Source organism: Schistocerca americana, chromosome 2, assembly GCF_021461395.2.
Source record: "Schistocerca americana isolate TAMUIC-IGC-003095 chromosome 2, iqSchAmer2.1, whole genome shotgun sequence".
NCBI lineage: Eukaryota > Metazoa > Arthropoda > Insecta > Orthoptera > Acrididae > Schistocerca > Schistocerca americana.
In genome coordinates this window covers 242,284,340-242,308,816 of record NC_060120.1, presented here as the reverse complement: position 1 = coordinate 242,308,816, position 24,477 = coordinate 242,284,340, and positions in this window count along the sequence as shown.

Below are 24,477 nucleotides of genomic sequence, written 5' to 3'. Positions count from 1 at the left end.
ATCTCGGGGAAGATCAGTTTTTGATTCCGTAGAAATGCTGGAACACGTGAGGCAATACTGACCCCACGACTTATCTTAGAAAATAGATTAAGGAAAGGCATACCTACTTTTCTAGCATTTGTAGGCTTAGAGAAAGCTTTTGACAATGTTGACTGGAATACTCCTTTCAAATTCTGAAGGTGGCAGGGGTAAAATACAGGGAGCGAAAGGCTATTTACAATTTGTATAGAAATCAGATGGCAGTTATAAGCGTCGATGATGGTGATGATGATGTTGGGTTTGTGGGGCGCTCAACTGCGTGGTTATCAGCGCCCGTACAATGATCCAATCTGTGCCCAGTCCAATTTCGCCACTTTCCTGGATGATGATGAAATGATGAGGACAACACAAACACCCAGTCATCTCGAGGCAGGTGAAAATCCCTGACCCCGCCGGGAATCGAACCCGGGACCTCGTGCTCGGGAAGCGAGAACGCTACCGCGAGACCACGAGCGGCGGTATAAGCGTCGAGGGGCATGAAAGGGAAGCAGTGGTTGGGAAGGGAGTGAGACAGGGTTGTAGCTTATCCTCGATGTTATTCAATGTGTATATTGAGCAAGCAGTAAAGGAAACAAAAGAAAAGTTCGTAGTAGGCATTAACATCCGTGGAGAAGAAATAAAAACTTTGAGGTTCGCTGATGACATTGTAATTCTGTCAGAGACAGCAAAGGACCTGGAAGAGCAGTTGAACGGAATGGACAGTGTCTTGAATGGAGGTTATAAGATGAACATCAACAAAAGCAGATCGAGGATAATGGAATGTAGTCGAATTAAGTCGGGTGATGCTGAGGGAATTAGATTAGGAAATGAGACACTTAAAGTAGTAAAGGAGTTTTGCCATTTGGGAAGCAAAATAACTGACAATGGTCGAAGTAGAGAGAATATAAAATGTAGACTGGCAATGGCAAGGAAAGCGTTTCTGATGAAGAGAAATTTGTTAACATCGAGTATTGAATTAAGTGTCGGGAAGTCGTTTCTGAAAGTATTTGTATGGAGTGTAGCCATGTATGGAAGTGAAACATGGACGATAGATAGTTTGGACAAGAAGAGAATAGAAGCTTTCGAAATGTGGTGCTACAGAAGAATGTTGAAGATTAGATGGGTAGATCACATAACTAATGAGGAGGTATTGAATAGAATTGAGGAGAAGAGAAATTTGTGGCACAACTTGACTAGAAGAAGAAATTGATTGGTAGGACATATTCTGAGGCATAAAGGGATCACCAATTTAGTATTGGAGGGCAGCGTAGAGGGTAAAAATTGTAGAGGGAGACCAGAAGATGAATACACTAAGCAGATTCAGAAGGATGTAGGTTGCAGTAGGTACTGGGAGATGAAGAAGCTTGCACAGGATAGAGTAGCATGAAGAGCTGCATCAAACCAGTCTCAGGACTGAAGACCACAACAACACAAGTTTCTTCTGTCATGGATACACGAAGAACCTAGTGACAAGCTTTAACTTTAATTTGAATTTCCCGGAAATCCATAAAAGTGCATTAATGACATTACAGTACATCGTGGAGATAGTACCAACGGAAGTCGCTAAATCGCGTAACGATCGAAAGCTGGAGCAGAACCCGAGGTTTATCGAACTAACCGTTCGAGCGACTCGACTAGTTCTGAAGCAGTGAGCTAGGAACAGCCCTTGCAATATCTAGCTAGCGGGAGCTGCGGAAGAAGTAGTGCGACCACTGAATCAGTGCCAACGTTATTGCGCTCAAAGCGAGCTGTTTGTCAGGGAGAGCGATATATCGGCTGGTGTGACGTGTCGTAACGCGCAACGTCGCGGCAAGTGGGACACGGTCCGGGTACGCACGTCGTGTCCGCGTGCTTCCCGCGGCTGGGCGGCGGACACAAGCAAGAAGCAACGCACTGCCCAAGGTGGCGGCCGCAGGGCACGACCGGTTTACGTGCACCTTGCCGACAGACCAGCCGGCTGCGAGAGACTGCACTGCTGCATTCGCCCTTCAGGTTCTATTTCCTCAGTTGGCCTTTGCTATAGCCATTTAGACAGGGAATCTATTTACAGTTATCCTACAGGATATGCGCCGGCCGCGGTGGTCTCGCGGTTCTAGGCGCGCAGTCCGGAGCCGTGCGACTGCTACGGTCGCAGGTTCGAATCCTGCCTCGGGCATGGATGTGTGTGATGTCCTTAGGTTAGTTAGGTTTAAGTAGTTCTAAGTTCTAGGGGACTGATGACCACAGCAGTTGAGTCCCATAGTGCTCAGAGCCATTTGAACCATTTGAGCCTACAGGATATGCAAAAAGAAATCTATGTTAGAATTGAATAACAACAAAACCTAACGAGATACCAATAAATACCATTTATAGACATACGAAGTGTCATCAAAAAGTTACGGGAATTTTTTGTTTTCTTAAAAGAATCAACTTTGTTCTCTTTAAAGTAATATCCCTCAGATTTAATACACTTGTGCCAACGTTTCTTCCAAGCTTGGAAGCAATTCCGGAACTCACTTTTCGTTACGGTGTTGAGCTCCTTCAACGATTCCGTTTTTATCTCATCAATAGTGGCAAAACGACGTCCTTTCATGGTTCTCTTCAGCCTCCGGAATTGAAAGACGTCGCAGGGGGCCATGTCCGGCGAACATGGTGGCTCAGGCAACATAACGCTTTGGTAACGCTTGTCAAAAATCCACGAACTAGCATTAAGATGTGAGCTGAAGTATTATTGCGATGCAGTTGTGGTAAAACCTTACCAAAATCCTGGTCGTTTTCTTCGGACTGCTACATGCAGACGGCGGTTAACTTCCAGTTAGTACTCCTTACTGACTATACGACCATAAGGCAGGAATTTATGATGCATTATCCCATTGCAATCGAAGAAAACAGCGAGAAGAACATTCAAATGGTTCAAATGGCTCTGAGCACTTTGGGACTTAACTCCTGAGGTCATCAGTCCCCTAGAACTTACAACTGCTTAAACCTAACTAACCTAAGGACATTACACACATCCATGCCCGAGGCAGGATTCGAACCTGCGACCGTAGCGGTCGCGCGGTTCCAGACTGTAGCGCCTAGAACCGCTCGGCCACTCCGACAGGCAAAGAACGTTCACATGTGATCGAACTTGTCGAACTGTTTTCGGTCTTGGCTCTTCAGGCAGTTTCCACTGGGACGATTGAGCCTTGGTTTCGACGTCATACCCGTACACCCAAGTTTCGTCACCTGTTATACCTTCTTCAGACGTTCTGAATCGTTGTCGACTCCATTCCGCAATTCCTGAGCGATGTCCACGCGACGTCGTTTTAGGTCAAAATTCAACAATTTCGGAACAAACTTTGTTGCTACACGCTTCATGCCCAAAAGTCTGAAAAACTTGCTTGACACGAGCCGCAGGATAAGCTGACATCATCAGTAGCCTCGCTGATGACGATTCGGTGATTTTTCAGAACTATTTATTTTTTTCTACATCGTCGTCAGTAATCAATGTGCTAGAGCGTCCAGAGCGTTCGTCGTCTTCACAACGTCCTCGACCCTCTTTGAAACGTTTAGACCACTGGTAATAAATGCCCCAAAAGCCACAGTCAGCATTTCGAATGTGCTGTTGCACTTTATTCCATTTTTCAAGCAAAATTTTGTGCAAATTCTTTAATGCATCTTTTTCGAAACAAAATTCGCCGAGCACTCCGAAACACGTATAACATTTTCGACTGGCAACAATAAACATTCAAAACAACTGAAAATGCACATATGCATCAGGAACATGTCTACTAACAAGATAAAAAAAATTGAAAATCAGATGTACCCACATCAAAAAAAGTTTTGCATCACCTCGGTTCCGAAAGTTATAGAACCTATACTGAAAATTAGAATAGAGATCAACAAAAACACCATTTCCGCCCTTTTTATTGCTCGTGAAATCCACACATTGCATGTTGTACCACCATACAGCGAGACCTTCAGAGGTGGTCGTCCAGATTGCTGTTGTACACACCGGTACCTCTGATACCCAGTAGGACGTCCTCTTGCACTGATGCATGCCAGTATTCGTCGTCGCATACTATCCACAAGTTTATCAAGGCACTGTTGGTCCAAATTGTCCTACTCCCCAACGCCGGCCGGTATGGCCGAGCGGTTCTAGGCGCTTCAGCCCGGAACCGCGCGACTACTACGGTCGCAGGTTCGAATCCTGCCTCGAGCATGGATGTGTGTGATGTCCTTAGGTTAGTTAGGTTTAAATAGTTCTAAGTTCTAGGGGACTGATGACCTCAGATGTTAAGTCCCACAGTGGTCAGAGCCATTTGAACCATTTGAACCACTCCTCAACGGCGATTTGGCATTGATTCCTCGGAGAGGTTGGTGGGTCACGTCGCCCTTTTCAATCGATCCAGGCATGTTCGATAGGGTTCATGTCTGGAGAACATACTGGGCACTCTAGTCGAGCGATGTCTTATCCTGAAGGAAGTGATTCACAAGATGTACACGATGGGTGCGCGAACTGTCGTTCACGAAGACGAATGCGTCGCCAAAATGCTTCTGATATGGTTGCACTATCGGATGGAAGATATTCACGTATCGTACAGCCGTTACGGCGCCTTTAGTGACTACCGGCGGCGAACGTTGGCTCCACATAATGCCACCCCAAAACAGCAGGGAACCTTGCACTCACTGGACAGTGTGTCTGAGGCAGGGCTTCCCAACGTGTGGTCCGCGGACCCCTTAGGGGTCCGCCGGCTCTTTCTAGGGGGTCCGCGGCCACCTTTCACCAAATCGTGTAAAATAATAAGTAAAATTATTGAATAAAAATGTGTGAAAAACATGTGTACTTTTACTTCAGGTCGTATTCCCAAGCAGCTTTTGCGGTTCCTAAGTGAGAACCCATACACAGTTTAGTGCTGGTGAATGCGGCTTCTCTGATCGACTGTTTCGCAACAATACAGGGGTCGTTTGTGCGCCGGATCAAGGCGCTAGATGCGCTGAAACCTTTTACGCATGCGCCTAGCGAGCTTTGTCGACCAATCACCGCGCTCGCTGGCACGTATGCGGCCCCAGGCATCATTAAATGTTGAACTTGCTTTGTCAGTGCACTGCCTATTTCATAAGTCGTTTTTTGACCAGTTTATTACTTCTAACTTGGATCGGTGGATGCTGAAGTCAGGATCATTGAAGAAGGGTACAGTTTCTCCATCGCCTTCACAACAAGGGAAGTTTCCAGTTGAAATGAATGAGGAGGGAGGACGACGAAAGGAAGAACAATCACAAGAAGCTCCACAGCCGGGTTTATTATGTGAAAACGCTGCAAGTACTCCATTGGTTGCAATATCCTGTGGAAGTGGAATAACCAAGAAGCGTAAGTATAACGAAAGCTATATAGAAATGGGCTTTATGGAGACAAAGGAGGGTAGAGCTCAGTGTGTAATTTGTGCGCGGGTCCTTCCAAACAGTTCAATGGTTCCAGATAAATTGCACCGTCATTTTGAAGGTACTCCCCCGGATTTCCAGGCTAAGGACTCGATTTTTTCAAAAGGAAGAGTGCTGAATAGCTGCTTCTCAGCATTGCATGAAAACTCATGCAAAAACAATTAATGAAAATTCATTAAAAGCTTCTTTCTCGGTTAGTTATCGAGTGGCAAAAACAGGCAAAGCTCATACCATTGCAGAAAATCTCATAAAGCCGTGTTGTTATTATCATTTGGAACATGGCACTTGCATAAAGAAGCTTTCATTTCCCATGGGTTTCGTTCTGAAATTTAAAATTACTGTGCTCTTGACTGACTAGGGGTCCGCGATGGATTTTCGACTGAAGAAGGGGTCCGCCAGCTGAAAAGGTTGGGAAGCCCTGGTCTAAGGTGTTCAGCCCGGCCGGGTTGCCAATAAACACGTCTCCGACGATTGTCTGGTTGAAGGCATATGCGACACTCGTCGGTGAAGAAAACGTGATGCCAGTCCTGAGCGGTCCATTCGGCATATTGTTGGGCCAATTTGTACCGCGCTGCATGGTGTGGTGGCTGTAAATATGAACCTCGCCGTGAACGTCGGGAGTGAAGTTGCGCATCATGTAGCCTATTGCGCACAGTTTGAGTCGTAACACGACGTCCTGTGGCTGCACAAGAAGCATTATTCAACATGGTGGCGTTGCTGTCAGGGTTCCTAGAGCCATAATCCGTAGGTAGCGGTCATCCACTGCAGAAGTAGCTCTTGGGCGGCCTGAGTGATGCATGTCATCTACAGTTCCTGTTTCTTTGTACCTCCTCCATGTCGGAACAACATCGCTTTGGTTCACTCCGAGACGCCTTGTTGAGAGCCTTTCCTGGCACAAAGTAACAATGCGAACGCGATCGTACCGCGATATCGACCATCTAGGCATGGTTGAACTACAGACAACACGAGCCATGTATCTCCTTCCTGGTGGAATGACTGGAGCTGATAGGCTGTCTGACCCTCTCCGTGTAATTGGCGCTGTTCACACATGATTGTTTACATCTTTGGGCGGGTTTAGTGACATCTCTGGACAGTCAAAGGGACTGTGTCTGTGATACAATATCCACAGTCAATCTTCAGGAGTTCTGGGAACTGGGATGATGCAAAAAAACTTTTGATGTGTGTATATAGCCTGTGAATTAAAAAACTTCCGTTACTTTTTGATCACATCTCGTAAAGTTGCAAAGTGCCATAATTATGCTGTAACATTTTTCATCATAGGGTTTTAGACAATACATCACTCAAATGGCGGCCTCCATTGTTGATGCACTGATTGAGCCTCTTTCGGAAGTTTACCATGACTATGAGAGATCTCGGGCGGAATGGCCAGTAACTTCGTTTGTTATCGTTTTTTGGGGCGGAACTGAAACATCTTGGAGTTTAATATTCCCACGGAAACAAATCACAGGGTGGCAAGCAGGTAGAGCGTGGAGGCCATCCGATATTACCTCGTAAGGAAACAACGTGCATAGGAAACATGTCTCTCGGGATTTCAAGTGAACGACGAAATGCATGGGATGTTGCACCATCTAGTTGAAAAACCAAATATTTTCTGTTCTGTGTTCATAAATAACTTCAGCTTCTTTTGGCCGGAGAAACGTTTGCAACATCGCACAATAACGATCGCTGTTTACTATAATAGTAGGGACCCAACATAACAAACCGAAAAAACTACTCCCCAGCTGTGACTTTTGGGCTATGAAGTGGCCGTTGGTGAAATTCTCGGAGGCTGTTTTCAAACCAGCATGTGAATTTTTGTTTATTTATTGGACCCTGGGTTGCCAGGCGTTCGGTCTTTTACCAAACTGTTCGGTATTTCAGCCCATTGTTTGTTGTTAGGTATCGAAGTTTGCGTGATTCGGTATTCTTAGAATTCCGTCCATATCACTAATTTATTCACTGATTTGCCAAATCAAGTCAATAACTGAGTGTCAATATGGTAAAAGCAGAATTATGTATTAGTTGTAATTTGAAGTATGCAACAAACAACGTCTTTTACAAAAAAAGAAATAAAAGGTAACAAAAATTTGTTGAAATTTGTAACCAGTAATAATAAATATAATTTTTAATGTGTACAAATCCTGTTTCCAGACAATATTCGGTAGTTTTGTCAGTTTAGTCTGGCAAACCCGAAAGACGAAAATTAGCTTCGTTTGTAAGGGGAATGACATCCTGCAGCGCACGTTTCGAAGAATGTCTTGCCACACAATGTCGTACGAGTTTCGTTTGTCACTCAGTACATACGTACATGAATCATCACTATCTTATGAGGATACATCTTTTAGATCTCGGTGAAGAATTCTGTGAACACTTCGGTGCGATAAGTGTGGGGCTGTCACGTGCATTCGTGTTAGAGCCCATGGAGACTGCCGAATTGGATGCCTCACGAAAGCCACATTTTCGGGCTCAGTTGCAGTGCGAGGGCATTTTCTTTTCAAAGCAGAACTTGTTTCTCTAAAATTTCGAGTTCCTATGTAAACCGTTTTCTTATGTTGGTCGATCAAGTGTGAAGTAGACGCGAAACTGAAAGACACCACTCACACCAGTCTACACCATTCCCTCGTGAAGCTGTGTGGTTTCAAAATTTTGGAGTTCTTTTTGCCTCACCGTGTATCACATGTGGGTGTTAGGGTGTTTAGAAACAGGAAGTAGTATTGGGAAAAACTGGAGAAAAAATTCTTGGAGTTCTTCTTGCTTCAACATGTATAACATATGGGGTGTTTAAAAACAGGGAATAGTAATGGTAAAAACTAGAAAAAAAGTACGTATAGTGCTACGTCCGGAAACCAATGCCTGTTGAGATACGGGCCTATCTGCCCTCTTTTACCCATCTGCCTCTTACGTAGAAGGCAGTGCTGGATGTGGTTGCTATGCATTCTGACACATCCTTCAGCCCTTCTTCACAGTCAGTCACACACCGTTTCTACATCTACATGGAAACTCTGCAAATCACATTTAAGTGCCTGGCAGAGGGTTCATTGAACCACCTTCACGATTCTGTATTATTCAAATATCGTATAGCGGGCGGAAAGAACGAACACCTATGCCTTTCCACAGGAGGTCTGATTTCCCTTATTCCATCATGGTGATCGTTTCTCCCTATGTAGGTCGGCGTCAACAAAACATTTTCGCATTCGGAAGAGAAAGTTGGTGATCGAAATTTCGCGAGAAGATTCATCCGCAACCGAAAACGCCTTTGTTTTAATGATGTCCATCCCAAACCCTGTATCATTTCAGTGACACTCTCTCCCCTATTTCGCGGTAATACAAAACGTGCCGCCCTTCTTTGAACTTATTCGATGAACTCTGTCACTCCTATATGGTAAGGACCCCACACCGCGCAGCAACATTCTAAAAGAGGACGGACAAGCGTAGTGTAGGCAGTCTCCTTAGTAGACCCTTACATTTTCTAAGTGTTCTGCCATAAAACGCAGTCTTTGGTTAGCCTTCCGCACAACATTTTCTATGTGTTCCTTGCAGTTTAAGTTTCAAATACACTTGATCCATTCAGATAGCGTCACATGCATTGGATTGGGCACACGCTCCTGTGACGTCTCCACATAGCCGATGGGATGGGCATACACCAGCACCTTTAAGTGTTCTAAAGGCCAGAAATCCATCGAATTCAGATGCTGCGAACGGGGACGCAATGCAATTGGACCTCCTCGATCAACTCGTAGGCCATGAAACGTTGCGGTGAGGTACTGTCGTACAATCCGTAAAACATCGGATGGTGCACAGTTGTTCATAAATCACAGTCGTCTGTCTGTAAGGGTAACGTTCTCCAAGAAAGCTGGTAGCTCATCTCACAGAAATCGGTGGTATACAGCACTAGTTGGTCCGCTCGAAACATGTCTGACACTAAGAGACTGTCACTGTTAACTCCTCCCCATAAACTGATACTGAAGCGAACCAGATTCCTTATCTACAAGATTGCGCGAGTATTTGAATCTGTCCGCATTTGTGATGTGTGGAAGTCTACTCTGCCATTTAGTGTGAAATCTGACTTGTCCAGCGAATACTACCATTAGCGGATACTACAGTTACTCAAGCAAAAAGGCCCATATCTCAACAAGTATTGGATTCCAGATATATACACAACTGGCCATTAAAATTGCTACACCAAGAAGAAATCCAGATGATGAAAGGGTATTCAGTGGACTAAGATATTATACTAGAACTGACATGTGAAGGGTGCATAGATCCTGAGACATCAGTACCCAGAACAACCACCTCTGGCCGTAATAACGGCCTTGATACGCCTAGCCATCGAGTCAAACAGAGCTTGGATGGCGTGTACAGGTACAGCTGCCCATGCAGCTTCAACACGATACCACAGTTCATCAAGAGTAGTGACTGGCGTATTCTCACGAGCCTGTTGCTCGGTGACCATTGACCAGACGTTTTCAATTGGTGACAGATCTGAAGAATGTGGCGGCCAGGGCAGCAGTCGAACATTTTCTGTATCCAGAAAGGCCCGTACAGGACCTGCAACATACGGTCGTGCATTATCCTGCTGAAATGTAGGGTTTCGCAGGGATCGAATGAAGGTTAGAGCCATGGGTCGTAACACATCTCAAATGTAACGTCCACTGTTCAAAGTGCCGTCAATGCGAACAAGAGGTGACCGAGACGTGTAACCAGTGGCACCCCACACCATCGCGCCGGGTGATACGCCAGTATGGCGATGACGAATACACGCTTCCAGTATGCGTTCACCGCGATGTCGCCAAACACGGATGCGACAGTCATGATGCTGTAAACAAAGCCTGGATTCAGCCGAAAAAATTACGTTTTGCCATTCGTGCACCCAGGTTCGTCGTTGAGTACACCATCGCAGGCGCACCTGTCTGTGATGCAGCGTCAAGGGTAACCGCAGCCACGATCTCCGAGCTGATAGTCCATGCTGCTGCAAACGTCATCGAACTGTTCGTGCAGATGGTTGTTGTCTTGCAAACGTCCCAATTTGTTGCCGCAGGGATCGAGACGTGGCTGCACGATCCGTTACAGCCATGCGGATAAGATGCCTGTCATCTCGACTGCTAGTGATACGAGGCCGTTGGGATCCAGCACGGCGTTCGGTATTTCCCTCCTGAACCCACAGATTTCATATTCTGCTAACAGACATTGGATCTAGACCAACGCGAGCAGCAATGTCGCGATACGATAAACCGCAATCGCGGTAGGCTACAAAGCGACCTTTATCAAAGTCGGAAACGTGATGGTACACATTTCTCCTCCTTACACGAGGCATCAAAACAACATTTCACCAGGCAACGCCGGTCAACTGCTGTTTGGGTAGGAGAAATCGGTTGGAAACTTTCCTCATGTCAGCGCGTTGTAGGTGTCGCCACCGGCGCCAACCTTGTGTGAATGCTCTGAAAAGCTAATGATTTGCATATCACAGCATCTTCTTCCTGTCGGTTAAATTTCGCGTCTGTAGCACATCATCTTCGTGGTGTAGCAATTTTAATGGCCAGTAGTGTATTTTTGTCGGCAAGAACCATCGCCCTGAGCATCTTAGCTCGCAGCTTTCCGCACTACGCTCGTGCTTTCCCACAGCAGGCGGAATTTTCGCAGATGCTACGTAAATTCATATCGTACGCTTTCATACGTCGATATCACTTGAATGGGGGCCTGTAATGGTGGGGTACCTGACGTCTTAAATCACGTCACTATTCAGTTAGTTATGCGATCCTAATCCCCGAGCGCGCGCTCTCTCATTTTCAGAGTTTCATTGCTAGGTTTGAAGTCCTCTTCTGTACATCAGGTGTGAATTACAGTTGATGATTAAATATCGATATATCGACATATCGGTACCTTTATCTAAAAATAATGATATATATCGGCGACATCTTTTTCCCCTACATATCGACATTGAAATTGCAATATCGAATGCCGATATTTTTATTTTATATTATTTTTTCCGCAGTTTTCAGTAAATATGTGAAACTGTTCTTTTGAAATTGTAGTAGAATATAATTTTATTTTCTCTGTGTGAAGGAGTGTTCCTACTTTTTGAGATCCCATCACGTCCAGTCTTTCTCTCTGTGTGAAGCAAGTATACGTGAAGAAGTCCGATTGTACTGGGATGTGGCGGTGTTAGCGGAATAACAGCATTCCCGATGTGGAGAAATAGCACACCAGTTGCGTTAAAAATTGCTTTTTAACAATTGATAGAAAGAAGTAGCAACTGCTGTGCTATTTGTTCACATCGGCAATCTTCAAAAACAGTTGTTGAAAAAGATGACCACAATCTACATGACAAGATTGGTCTTTACGGTCGGCAGAGACATTTGAGGCGGTATGCTGACGTTATTGGCGCTAGACGCCACCCACAGAAACTGCAACGTTTAACTTCACCACGCAATTTTGGCTCATGAACTGCTAGGTCGCTGGCGTTTGTAAGAATTTAAAAATAGCTAAGTCGGTATGAAGTGTTCCAGACACATCCGCTTTGTGAAGAAACCGAACGACGGCCCCATCGGACATCTTTTATTGTGCCACTTACACGCTGTTAGCACTGTTAGCAAAGGGTTATGGCAAAGCGTGAACGTGCATCGTTTTCCTTTCACTTCTTGCTCTGAGGAGGATAAGGAGTCAGCTAGCTTGTTGATGTACAGAATATTTAATAATAAATCAATACTTAAATATACAGATCTAAAATGGTTCAAATGGCTCTGAGCACTATGGGACTTAAGTGCTGTGGTCATCAGTCCCCTAGAACTTAGAACTACTTAAACCTAACTAACCTAAGGACATCACACACATCCAAGCCCGAGGCAGGATTCGAAACTGCGACCGTAGCGGTCGCGCAGTTCCACGCTGTAGCGCCTAGAACCGCTCGGCCACACCGGCCGGCTACAGATCTAAAGCCGGCACTATATTTGCAACATGCAGCCGATATTCTTATAGGCCGGTATGTCAGTATTTTTAGTCGATATGTCAATACACCAAAAATGATATATTTTACATATCGATTTATCGGATTTCTGATATTTTTAAAAATATCTTCAGTCCTAGTGTGAAACTCTCACAAAGTTGGTTTTTTCTTGTATTGTTCATAACACAGCAGAAATTCCCGCCTGACAACATTATTTATCAATACGGTCAATACAAGTTCATTGTGTACGTTTTGTTGCATTTCCTTTGAATTAAATACTTCACTTCTACTCATCTCAGCACCGTGTTGCTCACGTCGAAATTTGCGCACCAACGGCTTGCTAACATTTTGCTTGCACATTCCGCTACTTTTCCCGTCTGCGTATCACTGCTTTCTCCTTCTCGTCGCCACTAAATTTAATGGTTTTACTAGCAAATTTGCACTGTCAGGTGCACTACTTTAACTGAAGGGTAGCTGTTCCCAGTCACGTGATCCAATTTAGTTCCCCCTACTCCCGAGGGTAGGTTCGTTTTGCCAAGTAAAACAATTCACTTTTTACAACATCACAATAACAAGGGGGAATAATTTGTAGTGTCCTCCTTATGCATCATCTCGAAATACGTATTCCGAACTAGGTCCCAAAGAGACTGGACTGGACAGATAGCTGCTGAACCGACAACATCAACTATATATCTCGACAGTATCCCTTTTGCTTGTCACCGACTGCTCAGCCCCATTCATACATCGTAACTTCTCACGCTGGGTTCTAATTTACGGAGCACCAATTTAACAGAGGGCTTGTTGAATGTGGTGTGTTCTCTGTAACGAATTTTACCTTCGTGTTTCTTTTACATCTGGATATTCGCTTTCTCTCAGAGACAGGGAAATACTTGCATGATAAATAGTGGACAGCTGCCGAAACAATTCTGCTACACGTGCAGGTCGGTGCACTCATGTTCTCATCAAGTCCTTGAGGTAGTTACGCCGTTGTAATTCATATCGTGAACACTCATGTGCCACATAGCTGATGTCTGCAATCTCTTTTCCATGATCCTCGCAAAACGGAGATGCCTCAACTTCCATTCTACGTATGTGTGAAGGATAACAGCCGTGACCGAATCTGAAGGATTTCATAGTTTAGGTGCATCGTCTAGACAGTTTTATATGTGAGAACCTTCTTTTTGATGGATTGCTCCATTCTACTGAAGCATAATGCATTCCTTTAGACTGCTAAGAGATGTGTAACATCTGAGTCCATTCCTGAAAGGCTTGCTTCTTTACGTCATCAGTAAAATTTGTGTGGTGTCACCGCCAGACACCACACTTGCTAGGTGGTAGCCTTTAAATCGGCCGCGGTCCATTAGTATACGCCGGACCCGCGTGTCGCCACTGTCAGTAATTGCAGACCGAGCGCCACCACACGGCAGGTCTAGAGAGACGTCCTGGCACTCGCCCCAGTTGTACAGCCGACGTTGCTAGGAAAGGTTCACTGAGAATTACGCTCTCAATTGCCAAGACGATAGTTAGCATAGCCTTCAGCTAAGTCAATTGCTACGACCTAGCAAGGCGCCATTTATCCTTTGCTATGTATCTAATGAAGCATTCATTTCGTATCCTGTTTCAGACCTCACGCCAGCCTGCGTGAGTTTAAGCGCGTGCCTTTCGGTTACCCGTCACTGTGGACTGGCTGTCTTGTCAGTCCACAGCATTTTTTGGCGACGAGTAAAAACAGGGTCTTGTTCTTTATACTTGCTTACATTACTTGTGTCATGGCTTCGCCACAATCTCCAGATGTACTGTCCGAATTTTATCGCTTGCAGAATCAGCAGACGCAGGCCTTATTGGATGCCCTTGGACAGCTCGTCCAGGGTCAACGTGCAATGCAAAACGATGCGGCCGTCGCCGCTCCACCGCTACCGCACCCACAACATGCAGTTGTACTACCGTTTCGACACTTCGATGCGGCGATGGAAACCTGGACGGAGTGGTCACGCCAATTTGGATTTCATCTTGCCGCCTACAGAATTCAAGGTAACAAGCGGCAGCCTCATTTATTGGCGTGTGTAGGGGTGTAAACGTACCGTGTGATAGTGAAATTATTTCCCCGACGCGACGTAGCAACTCTGTCCTACGAAGAAATTTTGTCTGCAATAGATGCCTATTTCAAGGAATCAGTCAATGTAGTTGCAAAACGGTATACGTTCTTTCGTACAAAACGTACGGCCGGTCAAACTAATCGGGAGTGGGTTGCAACTTTGCAAGGCCTTACAAGGGATTGTGCTTTTGAGTGTGAATGTGGACTCCCTTATTCAGATACTATGGTACGTGATGCAATTGCACAGAACGTTTCTGATGTTCGGATACGGGAGCAAATTTTGAAACTAGTCAATCCCTCCCTTCAACAAGTGATAGACATATTGGATAGGCAAGACACACTTGACTTTGCTCAGGAATCATTTGAAACTTCGCCAGCTGTGTGTCACATTAACCGGCCCGCGGGGCGAGCTGCACTGAACTGTAAGCAGCCCTCGCGCACGTCCGCGCAGCCACTTGTCCCGCGCCAGCATGCAAATGCAGTACTAAAGTCATGCCCGCAGTGTGCTACTAGACATTCGCGTACAAATTGCCCGTCACGCCAAGCTATTTGCTTTTTCTGTGATAAAAAAGGACATGTTCAAAGTGTTTGCCAGAAAAAGCTCAGATCGGACACTCACAACCATTCCAGGCCCTTTGCTTCACGCCGGAATCGGAATCGAACCAAGACTACTCAGGCTCGTGAACCTTCGCCCATGGACATTCATGTAGTTAATTCCACTCCGCCCAGTGCCACTCTCTCTAACATTGACTGTGTTCGTCCCACAAATAGTGTGCGTCGACGTCGCAGGAAATCACATCAAGTAGCAAGTGCTTCTGTACCAGTGTCTGTTCAAATTGCACGCGACAGTCGCTCTTGTCGTCAGCAGGACAATAAACTTTTTGTAGACTTGGACATTCATGGCAACGTGATCCCATTCCAGCTCGATACCGGAGCTGCAGTTTCATTGATCAATAAAGACACGTACAAACAACTGGGCACACCTCCGTTGCGTGCCGCAAATGTTACGTTAAATAGTTATTCGGGTCAGAATATCCCTGTGTTAGGACAGTGCAGCCTTCTTGCAACATACAAGGGACAAACAAAACTTGTGTCATTTTACGTACTTCGTTCTTCTTCTGCAGTGAACTTGTTTGGTTTATATCGCCGGCCGAAGTGGCCGTGCGGTTAAAGACGCTGCAGTCTGGAACCGCAAGACTGCTACGGTCGCAGGTTCGAATCCTGCCTTGGGCATGGATGTTTGTGATGTCCTTAGGTTGGTTAGGTTTAACTAGTTCTAAGTTCTAGGGGACTAACGACCTCAGAAGTTGAGTCCCATAGTGCTCAGAGCCATTTGTTTGGTTTAGAATTATTTCAGTTGTTTAACTTGTCTATAGTCAATCAGGTCCTATCAGTGAAACAGACTGTGCCTTCAGCCAGTGTTTCTCGTCTATGTGAAGAGTTTGCAGACATTTTTGCACCGGGCCTTGGTTGCGCTAAGAACTATGAAGCACATTTGGAACTGAAAGTAAACGCGCATCCGAAATTTTCAGAGCGCGCAATGTTCCCCATGCATTGCGTGATGAGGCCACAAGAACATTAAACGATTTAGAGTCACAAGGTGTGATTGAATGTGTGCAGGCTTCTCTCTGGGCCTCACCCTTAGTAATTTTGCCAAAACCTTCCGGAAAATTGAGACTTTGTGTGGACTTCAAGGCAACAGTGAATCCACAACTAGTGATTGCAACTTTTCCTTTACCCCGCCCGGAAGATCTTTTGGATAAACTGTGCCCGGGTAAATATTTTTCGAAGTTGGACCTAGCAGATGCGTACTTGCAAATACCAGTGGGCGAAGAATCCCAGCGCGTCTTGGTGGTTAACATGCATCTTGGTTTGTACCGATTCGGGTGTGCATCCGCCCCTGCATTGTTTCAGCAATATCTGCAAACTGTTTGTGCGTCGGTCCCTACTGCAGAAAACTACCTGGACGCTATTGTGATCTCCGGAAAGACGGAAGAAGAACATTTAGCCAACCTCCGAACATTATTTCAGGTCTTGCGACAAAATGGTCTTCGCTTGCGGCAGGACAAATGTGTGTTTTTTGCTCGTGACTTACCATATTTGGGACATGTTAATCAATGCCCAAGGCATACATCCGAGTCCAGAGCACCTCCGTGCCACACAAGGCTTGCCTTCGCCGCAGAATTTGAAGCAGCTAAAGAGTGTGCTGGGTAAAATAAATTACTACCATCGCTATGTTCCCCATGCCTCTTCCACTTCAGCTCCGCTTCATTGCTTACGCCGTAAAGGTGTTCGTTTGTCTGGACGACGGAATGCGAACGCGCCTTTCGCCAGTTGAAATCGGCGTTGCTTTCAAATACTTGCCTTACGCCATTCGATCCCCAGAAACCCCTTTTGTTGATGGTAGATGCATCGGATTTGGGGATCGGAGCTGTGCTTGCGCACAAAGATGGTTCGCATGATCGCCCTATTGCCTTTGCGTCCAAATTGCTCTCGTCAGCGCAAAGAAATTATTCACAGATAGAGAAAGAAGCTTTGGCTCTCGTATTTGGTGTTACTAAGTTTCATGATTTCTTGTATGGTCGTCACTTTACCATCATCACAGACCACAAGCCTTTGACATCGCTTTTTCATCCGAACAAGCCTATACCTCCACGTACAGCGCAGAAATTCATTCGCTGGTCAATTTTCCTCTCGCAGTACCGCTACGATATCGTGTATCGGTCCACTGCTAAGCACGGAAACGCCGATGCGTTGTCCCGTTTGCCTGTTGCTGAGGATAGAGCGTTCGATTCCTCCGAACTTGCTTGCATGTTCATTGATGCGGAAACCGATGACGTGGTCGACTCGTTTCCGGTTGATTTTCGTCGTGTAGCTACAGCCACAGCTGCTGACCCTGTCCTTGCTACCGTTTTGCGTTTTGTTGCTACGCAATGGCCCTTGTCAAAGTCACGGATCGAGGATCCGTTAGTTCGCCGATTTTTTGCTCACAAGGAGAGACTTTTTGTTCGACGTGGTGTTTTGCTGTTGCGTTCTGATAATGATCAGTCCAGGGTCGTGGTCCCACGTTCGTTACAGTCCTCTGTCTTACGGCTTCTTCACCAGGGACATTGGGATATAGTGAGAACGAAACAACTTGCTCGTCAGCACTGTACTTGGTTCGGAATCGATGCTGCGATTACGAATATGTGCTCTTCTTGCATGGCGTGTGCCGAACAACAGTCCGCACCACCGCGGAAATTCTTTGCATGGCCGAAAGCCACTTCCCCTTGGCAACGCTTACACATAGATTTTGTTGGTCCATTCTGGAATGCTCGATGGTTGGTTGTGGTCGATTCTTTCAGTAGTTTTCCTTTTGTTGTAAGCATGTCTTCCACGACGTCTTCAGCCACCATCCAAGCGTTAGCCGCTATCTTTTGCATTGAAGGTCTTCCACAGACTATAGTTGCCGACAATGGCCCACAATTCCTGTCCGCAGAATTTCAGTCATTCTCCAATGCCAATGGTATTCAACATCTGACATCCGCGCCGTTTTCGCCTCAGTCAAACGGTGCCGCTGAACGATTGGTCCGGACTTTCAAGTCACAGATGTTGAAGCTGAAAGCGTCGCATTCTCGGGCGCACGCGTTATTGCTCTTTTTGTCCTGGTATCGCTCTCAACCCCGCGATGGTCGCTCGCCGGCTGAGTTGCTCCACGGTCGTCCTCATCGAACCTTGATGTCTTTGCTGCATCCGCCGCATCAGGTTCCTGTGCAGCGGCAGACGCCTGCGTTTGCTCCAGGCGACGTTGTATACTATCGCAACTATCGAGGTTCACGGCGTTGGCTCGCAGGGCGCATTCTTCGCTGCCTCGGCCGCGCTATGTATTTGGTTTTGGGGGCCTCTGGTGAGGTGCGTCGGCACCTCCATCAGCTGCGCCTCTGTCGTCGCACGGGTTCTGCCGCTCCCCGTCTGCTTTCAGCGACGGTGCCGTCCGGTCAGCGCCCTGGGGACCCATCTACTGGCTCGCCTCATCCCCAGGTGTTACCGACGATGGCTTCCATTTTGCCCCATGGCGACGCGCCGCCGCCGCCGCCGGTCCTCCCGCCGGCGCCGCCCGCAGTGGACGCTTCGCTGCTGCCGCCGGGCGCCTCCCTGGGTCACGCGCCGCCGATCGCTTCCCGTGACCAGTTGTTCTCCGACATGGAACGCTTGCCCGCTCCGGACCAGATGACGTCTTCGCCCGTCGGGTACCCCGACGCGATGGAGGTCGACCCTTCGGCCCCTCCTGTCTCTCTACGGACGCATACACCGCATGTTGGCGTACACCCTGGACTAGGTTTTCAGGCGTTTCCTAGCTCCCCTCGGACCGAATGGCCGGGTGCGGGTGGCACAGCCTTGCCTGTTGTTAGGCTCCCCACCTCGTCGCATACGTCAACATGGGGTCCTCCCCACGGCGCGCGGAAGCCTTATAACACAACCGTACGCCGATTTGCGGGGGAGGAATGTGGTGTCACCGCCAGACACCACACTTGCTAGGTGGTAGCCTTTAAATCGGCCGCGGTCCATTAGTATACGCCGGACCCGCGTGTCGCCACTGTCAGTAATTGCATACCGAGCGCCACCACACGGCAGGTTTAGAGAGACGTCCTGGCACTCGCCCCAGTTGTACAGCCGACGTTGCTAGGAAAGGTTCACTGAGAATTACGCTCTCAATTGCCGAGACGATAGTTAGCATAGCCTTCAGCTAAGTCAATTGCTACGACCTAGCAAGGCGCCATTTATCCTTTGCTATGTATCTAATGAAGCATGTACAGTAACAAGACCAATGTTCACCAATTGTGGATTAAAGTTAAGTATTCCAGCAGCTACGTATTTTTCTTTATAGCATTCATTGCGTATCCTGTTTCAGACCTCACGCCAGCCTGCGTGAGTTTAAGCGCGTGCCTTTCGGTTACCCGTCACTGTGGACTGGCTGTCTTGTCAGTCCACAACAATTTGAATGTGGTAGAACACTGTAATAATGTCGAACAGCAATGACACCACATTTCTCCAGGTGGTCCACCAATTCGCGATGTAAAATACCAAAGTGCCACTTGATCCACAATATCTGTAATCGTCTATATTGACGTTCACATTGGTAGATTAATTTAAGTACATCAAGCACATAGCGGTTATTTTCAGAGTCCCATTGCTGATTCCATGTTTTCCACGGCGCTTCCTGGCAGTAGGGACCTAGTCTGATTTTCTGCTCATCTAGGAGCTTCCGTGTGGTGGTGTTGCTATGGTCCTCAGTAAAGGGGAATAGCTTGAGTCATCCCTCCACTTCGGCCTGTCCTGTAAAAGCCTATTACTCTCGTAACAAATCCATAATGGGTTCACGAGACACACGCACACACACAGACAGTGAAAAATGTATGTTTTATGAAAAAAAGGGTCATCGACTGGCTGTATTTCGGTCTTGTATAATGACCTGGTGAAGAAAACCGCTTGAGGGAGACTATTTTGTTGTATAAATGGAGCGCTGGTCTTTTTTTTTGTGGTACTATTTAGGCGACTTGCGTGCCGGTCATCATGAAATGATGAAGACAACAGAACTACTAGTCTCGTGGCAGAGAAAATCCACGACCAGGTCGGTAATCGAACCTGGCACCCTCCGGTTGGTATCCAGCCATGGTGACACCGCGGCTACAGAGATGGGCATGAGCGCTAGTAAAAAATAAACTGCAGCGTTATTAAATACTTGCATATTGCGAGAATTTGCTTCATAGACTGTCCATGTAGAAATGCCTCTAAGTGGTTTCCGCCACACAAATATACCATTAACAAACACAGTGAGCAATGTTGTATGTGATGTAACAGAACAGGAAAAGGAGCTGGAGACAGCGTCACAGGTTACTCCATGTTATACACACACACATACATGTCGTATTGACTCGCATCATTCCAACTGTGGTCTGAACCTCTGAAACGCATAGTGGAAATAAGTTGTTTCAATCGAAATCATATCAAATTCGAAAAGCGTCTGATGGCATATGAAAATTACATGAATCGCGGAACAAAAGCTTGATTTTACATCACTATAATATGAACTAAGGATAACTTGTATGTGCCTGTTACTATGCGTTATACGTTGAGGGTGTATATGAAAAGTACGACAGCACTGGTGTTGATGAGACTTACAAACCGCATGCGTTTGTACCCGACGTCCCCGCCTATCGTTTCTGTACCACAAAGTGTTGAGTACGGTCCGCCTTTCTTTTCATGCTCCGGTGATAACGGAAAGACACCCATATCTCTCAGCGTCATAAACTTCCGCTCACCCGTTCTGAAACATTAAGCAACACTTCCGGTAACTGGTGGCATTCAAGGCACCTTCGACGTAAACAACAGTAAACGTTACATGTCCTAACATTTCCTGTCTGCAATACTCACACGGTACCGATCCTTCCAGTCACTTTGTTGTTATTGTTCGCTACACTGACGAAAAAGAGATGCACACTAGGAACTACGGCTTTTCATCATACTGAACAACGAGGAAGAAAAGAATTAATTTTAACGAGACCATACAAGACACTACTGTACGAAACAATGTGTACCCAATACCCAGAGAGTTTTTAATTAAGTGCAGTGTTACGAATACTGATGATTAACATGTCGTCAACTCGTAATATCCCTAACTTCGTTCTTAAATGTTGGATCGATCTTGTGGTGAAACTTTGGCAAGAAATTCTAATATTACGAAAAGTAAATAATTATAACATTGGACGTGGTAATAGTCCAGTCGATATTTACGCTACAGAGTTATTTTCGATTTTCCATTTTCAGTTGAAAATATACAAGCTGCATGTCCTTTCCTTGAAGCCTAGGCTTATGGTAATTTACTATCAGTAAAATAAGGGTCCATCAATAAGCTGCACGTAGCTGCCTAACACTTTTATATTAATAAGAAGAAACAACAACGTTATCTTCCACAGTATCGACCAATCCTCAAAATATTTGACACTACCACATTGAAGTTTTATTTCAGAAAAGCTAATACATATAGAAATACTTCCAACTTCACATTAGGAAGGAAGATTGGTTTTAACGACCCGTCGACACAGAGGTCATTAGAGACGGAATTTTATGTTAGCAACGTAAGGTACATGATGTAACTACACGAATTGTTTTTTCTTTGTTTACTCTAAAATTTAACAGATAATGCCGCAAGTCAACCTTGAAACGTGAAATATTATAATGTAATAGACCATGTTAAGAAATTAAATATAATTTACATCAATGTCACTTTTACCACCATCAACAATTTAAAGAAAAAGTTGGTGCGTAACTTCAAGCAGGTGAGATATATAAAATTACGAACACTCGTTGTACACTTTACATAGACCAATCTGGAAAAATTCAAAATACTTTTTCACGATAATATTTACTATGTAGATTAAGCAAACGCAACATATCACCCACAGCGAACCATGTTAGCAAAATATGCCCTAATGTCAAACAGATGACCTATAAGAACTGTATACTTCAGTGAACGGCTGAAGAAAGGAAATTTACCTTGATACTCATACATGGAAGAACGGAATCCTGAATAGAACTACAGATTTTTAGAAGCGCATCTGCGCTTACTTCAATTCATTTTGTTCAAACACAAATTTCAGGTCACATAGCGTAAATAGACGGATTTATATTTAAATACGATCCTCACAATTTAAGAAGTGAAGTCATCCAAACTTTTTCCTAGTTACAATAAGCATTTTATGTCCCTCCCGTTTACTCTTCTGAAACATCGCCACACAGTTTGCGTCAAGAATTCATTGGCCGGTTGTACAGAAGTCATTAAAAAGTGATAGATACCGCCAGCTTAGAAATATCGTTAATTAACTCGAAAAACGTTTAGTTTTGATTTGTCATTCTAGTTCTAATGCTCGATGCCGATCTACACTGATGACTCACAACATTATGACCACCTACGTAATAGCTTGTTTGTCCGTCTTTGAAACGAAATAAATTACTGATTCTGTGTATCAGGAATCTGACAGTTCGTTGGTACGTTTGTGGAGGTATGTAGCATTAGATGTCTACGCACAGGTCATTTAATTCGCGTAAATAACAGGCCGCTGATATGCGTACTCAGTGATGGCGCCAGATAGCGACCCAGCTGGGTTCCATAGGATTTGCATCAGATGAATTTGGTCGCTGAGACATCAACGTGAGTTCACCATAATGCTCTTGAAACCACTACAACACGGTTCTGGCTCCGGGACACGGACAATAATACTGTTGAAAGATGACATCGCCGTCTGGGAAGACATCAAGCATGAAGGGATACAGGTGATTCGCAGCTGTCAGCGTGTCTTCGATTACTACCACAGGTCCCATGCAAGCGCAGCATAATATCTCCCGTAGCGTAATACTGCTCCCACCTGCCTGCGTCCGTGACGCGCTGCACGTTTCGAGCTGCCGTTCACCTCGATGACGGCGTTTGTGGAGCCGACCATCCACCTAGTGCAGCAAAAATGTGATTCACCCGAGAGCCAACACGTTCCCACTGATCGATGGCAGATTCCCAATGGACCCGCGCCAGCTACAAGCGTAACTGACGATGTCGTTGGGTCAACATGTGAAGATGTAGGGGTGGTCTGCTGTGGGGCTCTATGTTAAACAATGCACGGTGAACGGTGTGCTCCGAAACACTTGTACAAAAATGTTCAAATGTGTGTGAGTTCCTAAGGGATCAAATTGCTGAAGTCATCGGTCCCTAGACTTACACACTATTTAAACTAACTTACGCTAAGAACAACACAAACACCCATGCCGAGGGAGGACTCGAACCTCCGGCGGGAGTGGCCGCGCAATCAGTGACACAAACACTTGTGCGTGCACTGGCACTGTGCTCTTTCAGCACAGATGGCATACATCACCATCTATTCTACTCTACAGAGCAGACAAGCATCCGAACCCCTTGTTCTCTGAAGAATCGTGGACGTCCACTATTTAACGCCTAATGGTGTTTCACTGTCCTTCCACCTCTTTCCGCAGATGCTCACGACAGTAGCACGTGGACATTCGACCAGCTTCGCCGTTTTAGAGATACTCGTTCACAGGCTCTGCGAATAATATCTTCCCTTTATCAAAGTAACTGATTTTAGTTCATTTTCCCATTTACAGTCCATATCTTCCTGAGAGTGATCCCTCGTCAGTGTCTGCTCCAGTTACACATTTTTGTTATGGCGTCGCGTTGCCGCAACGCCATCAGGAAGGATCAAACGTTGTGGTGGGTAGTGGTCATAATGTTTTGGCTGATCGGTGTATTCTGTGAACGGAGTGTTTGTAGTGAATCACACAAGAGATGACAGAACGATAGACGAAAGCAAATCAGCTTCGCCAATGGCAGAATGGGTGTACAGCAAACAGCCAGTACTGTTGGTCGCAGTGCGTAACGATTTTAAATATGTGTGTTAACAGCAGACCGGTACAAAACAAAAGAGTACTGGGCTATCCAACAGTACATATGAAATACCGCATGACAAGAAATTTGTTACTACTAAGAGCACGTCACATAGTTGTCAAAAACGAAACAAAACGCCTGTTACAGTTAATACCTTATCCAAAGTGAGATTACTGTACCATTGAAAATTATATCTTACGTTTCCTATTGGATCGCGTAAAATATTAAAAAACCATTGGAGGGATCACCATATAAAGAACTCAAAACTGTGACCAGTTTTCACTCCGATTACTTCCAAATTCTGTGAGACGTACAAATATATTCATAAATAATTTGACTTGGTAACAGAAATCTTGAATGATACATTAGTTTGTAGTTGTTGTTGATCAGTTCCCTATTTTGTTAGTTTACGGAGACATTTACCTTCGAGTGTTACATTCCTGAAAACAAAGTGTGCAAATATTTAGTTTCAAAAATCCCACTACAAATATGTTCATGTCCTATGCACACACTGATGCGCAAACCTTTCGCATGACACGTCGCTGTCAAGTAACATAGCTCGATGAAACTTGGGCTATACTTAGAAAG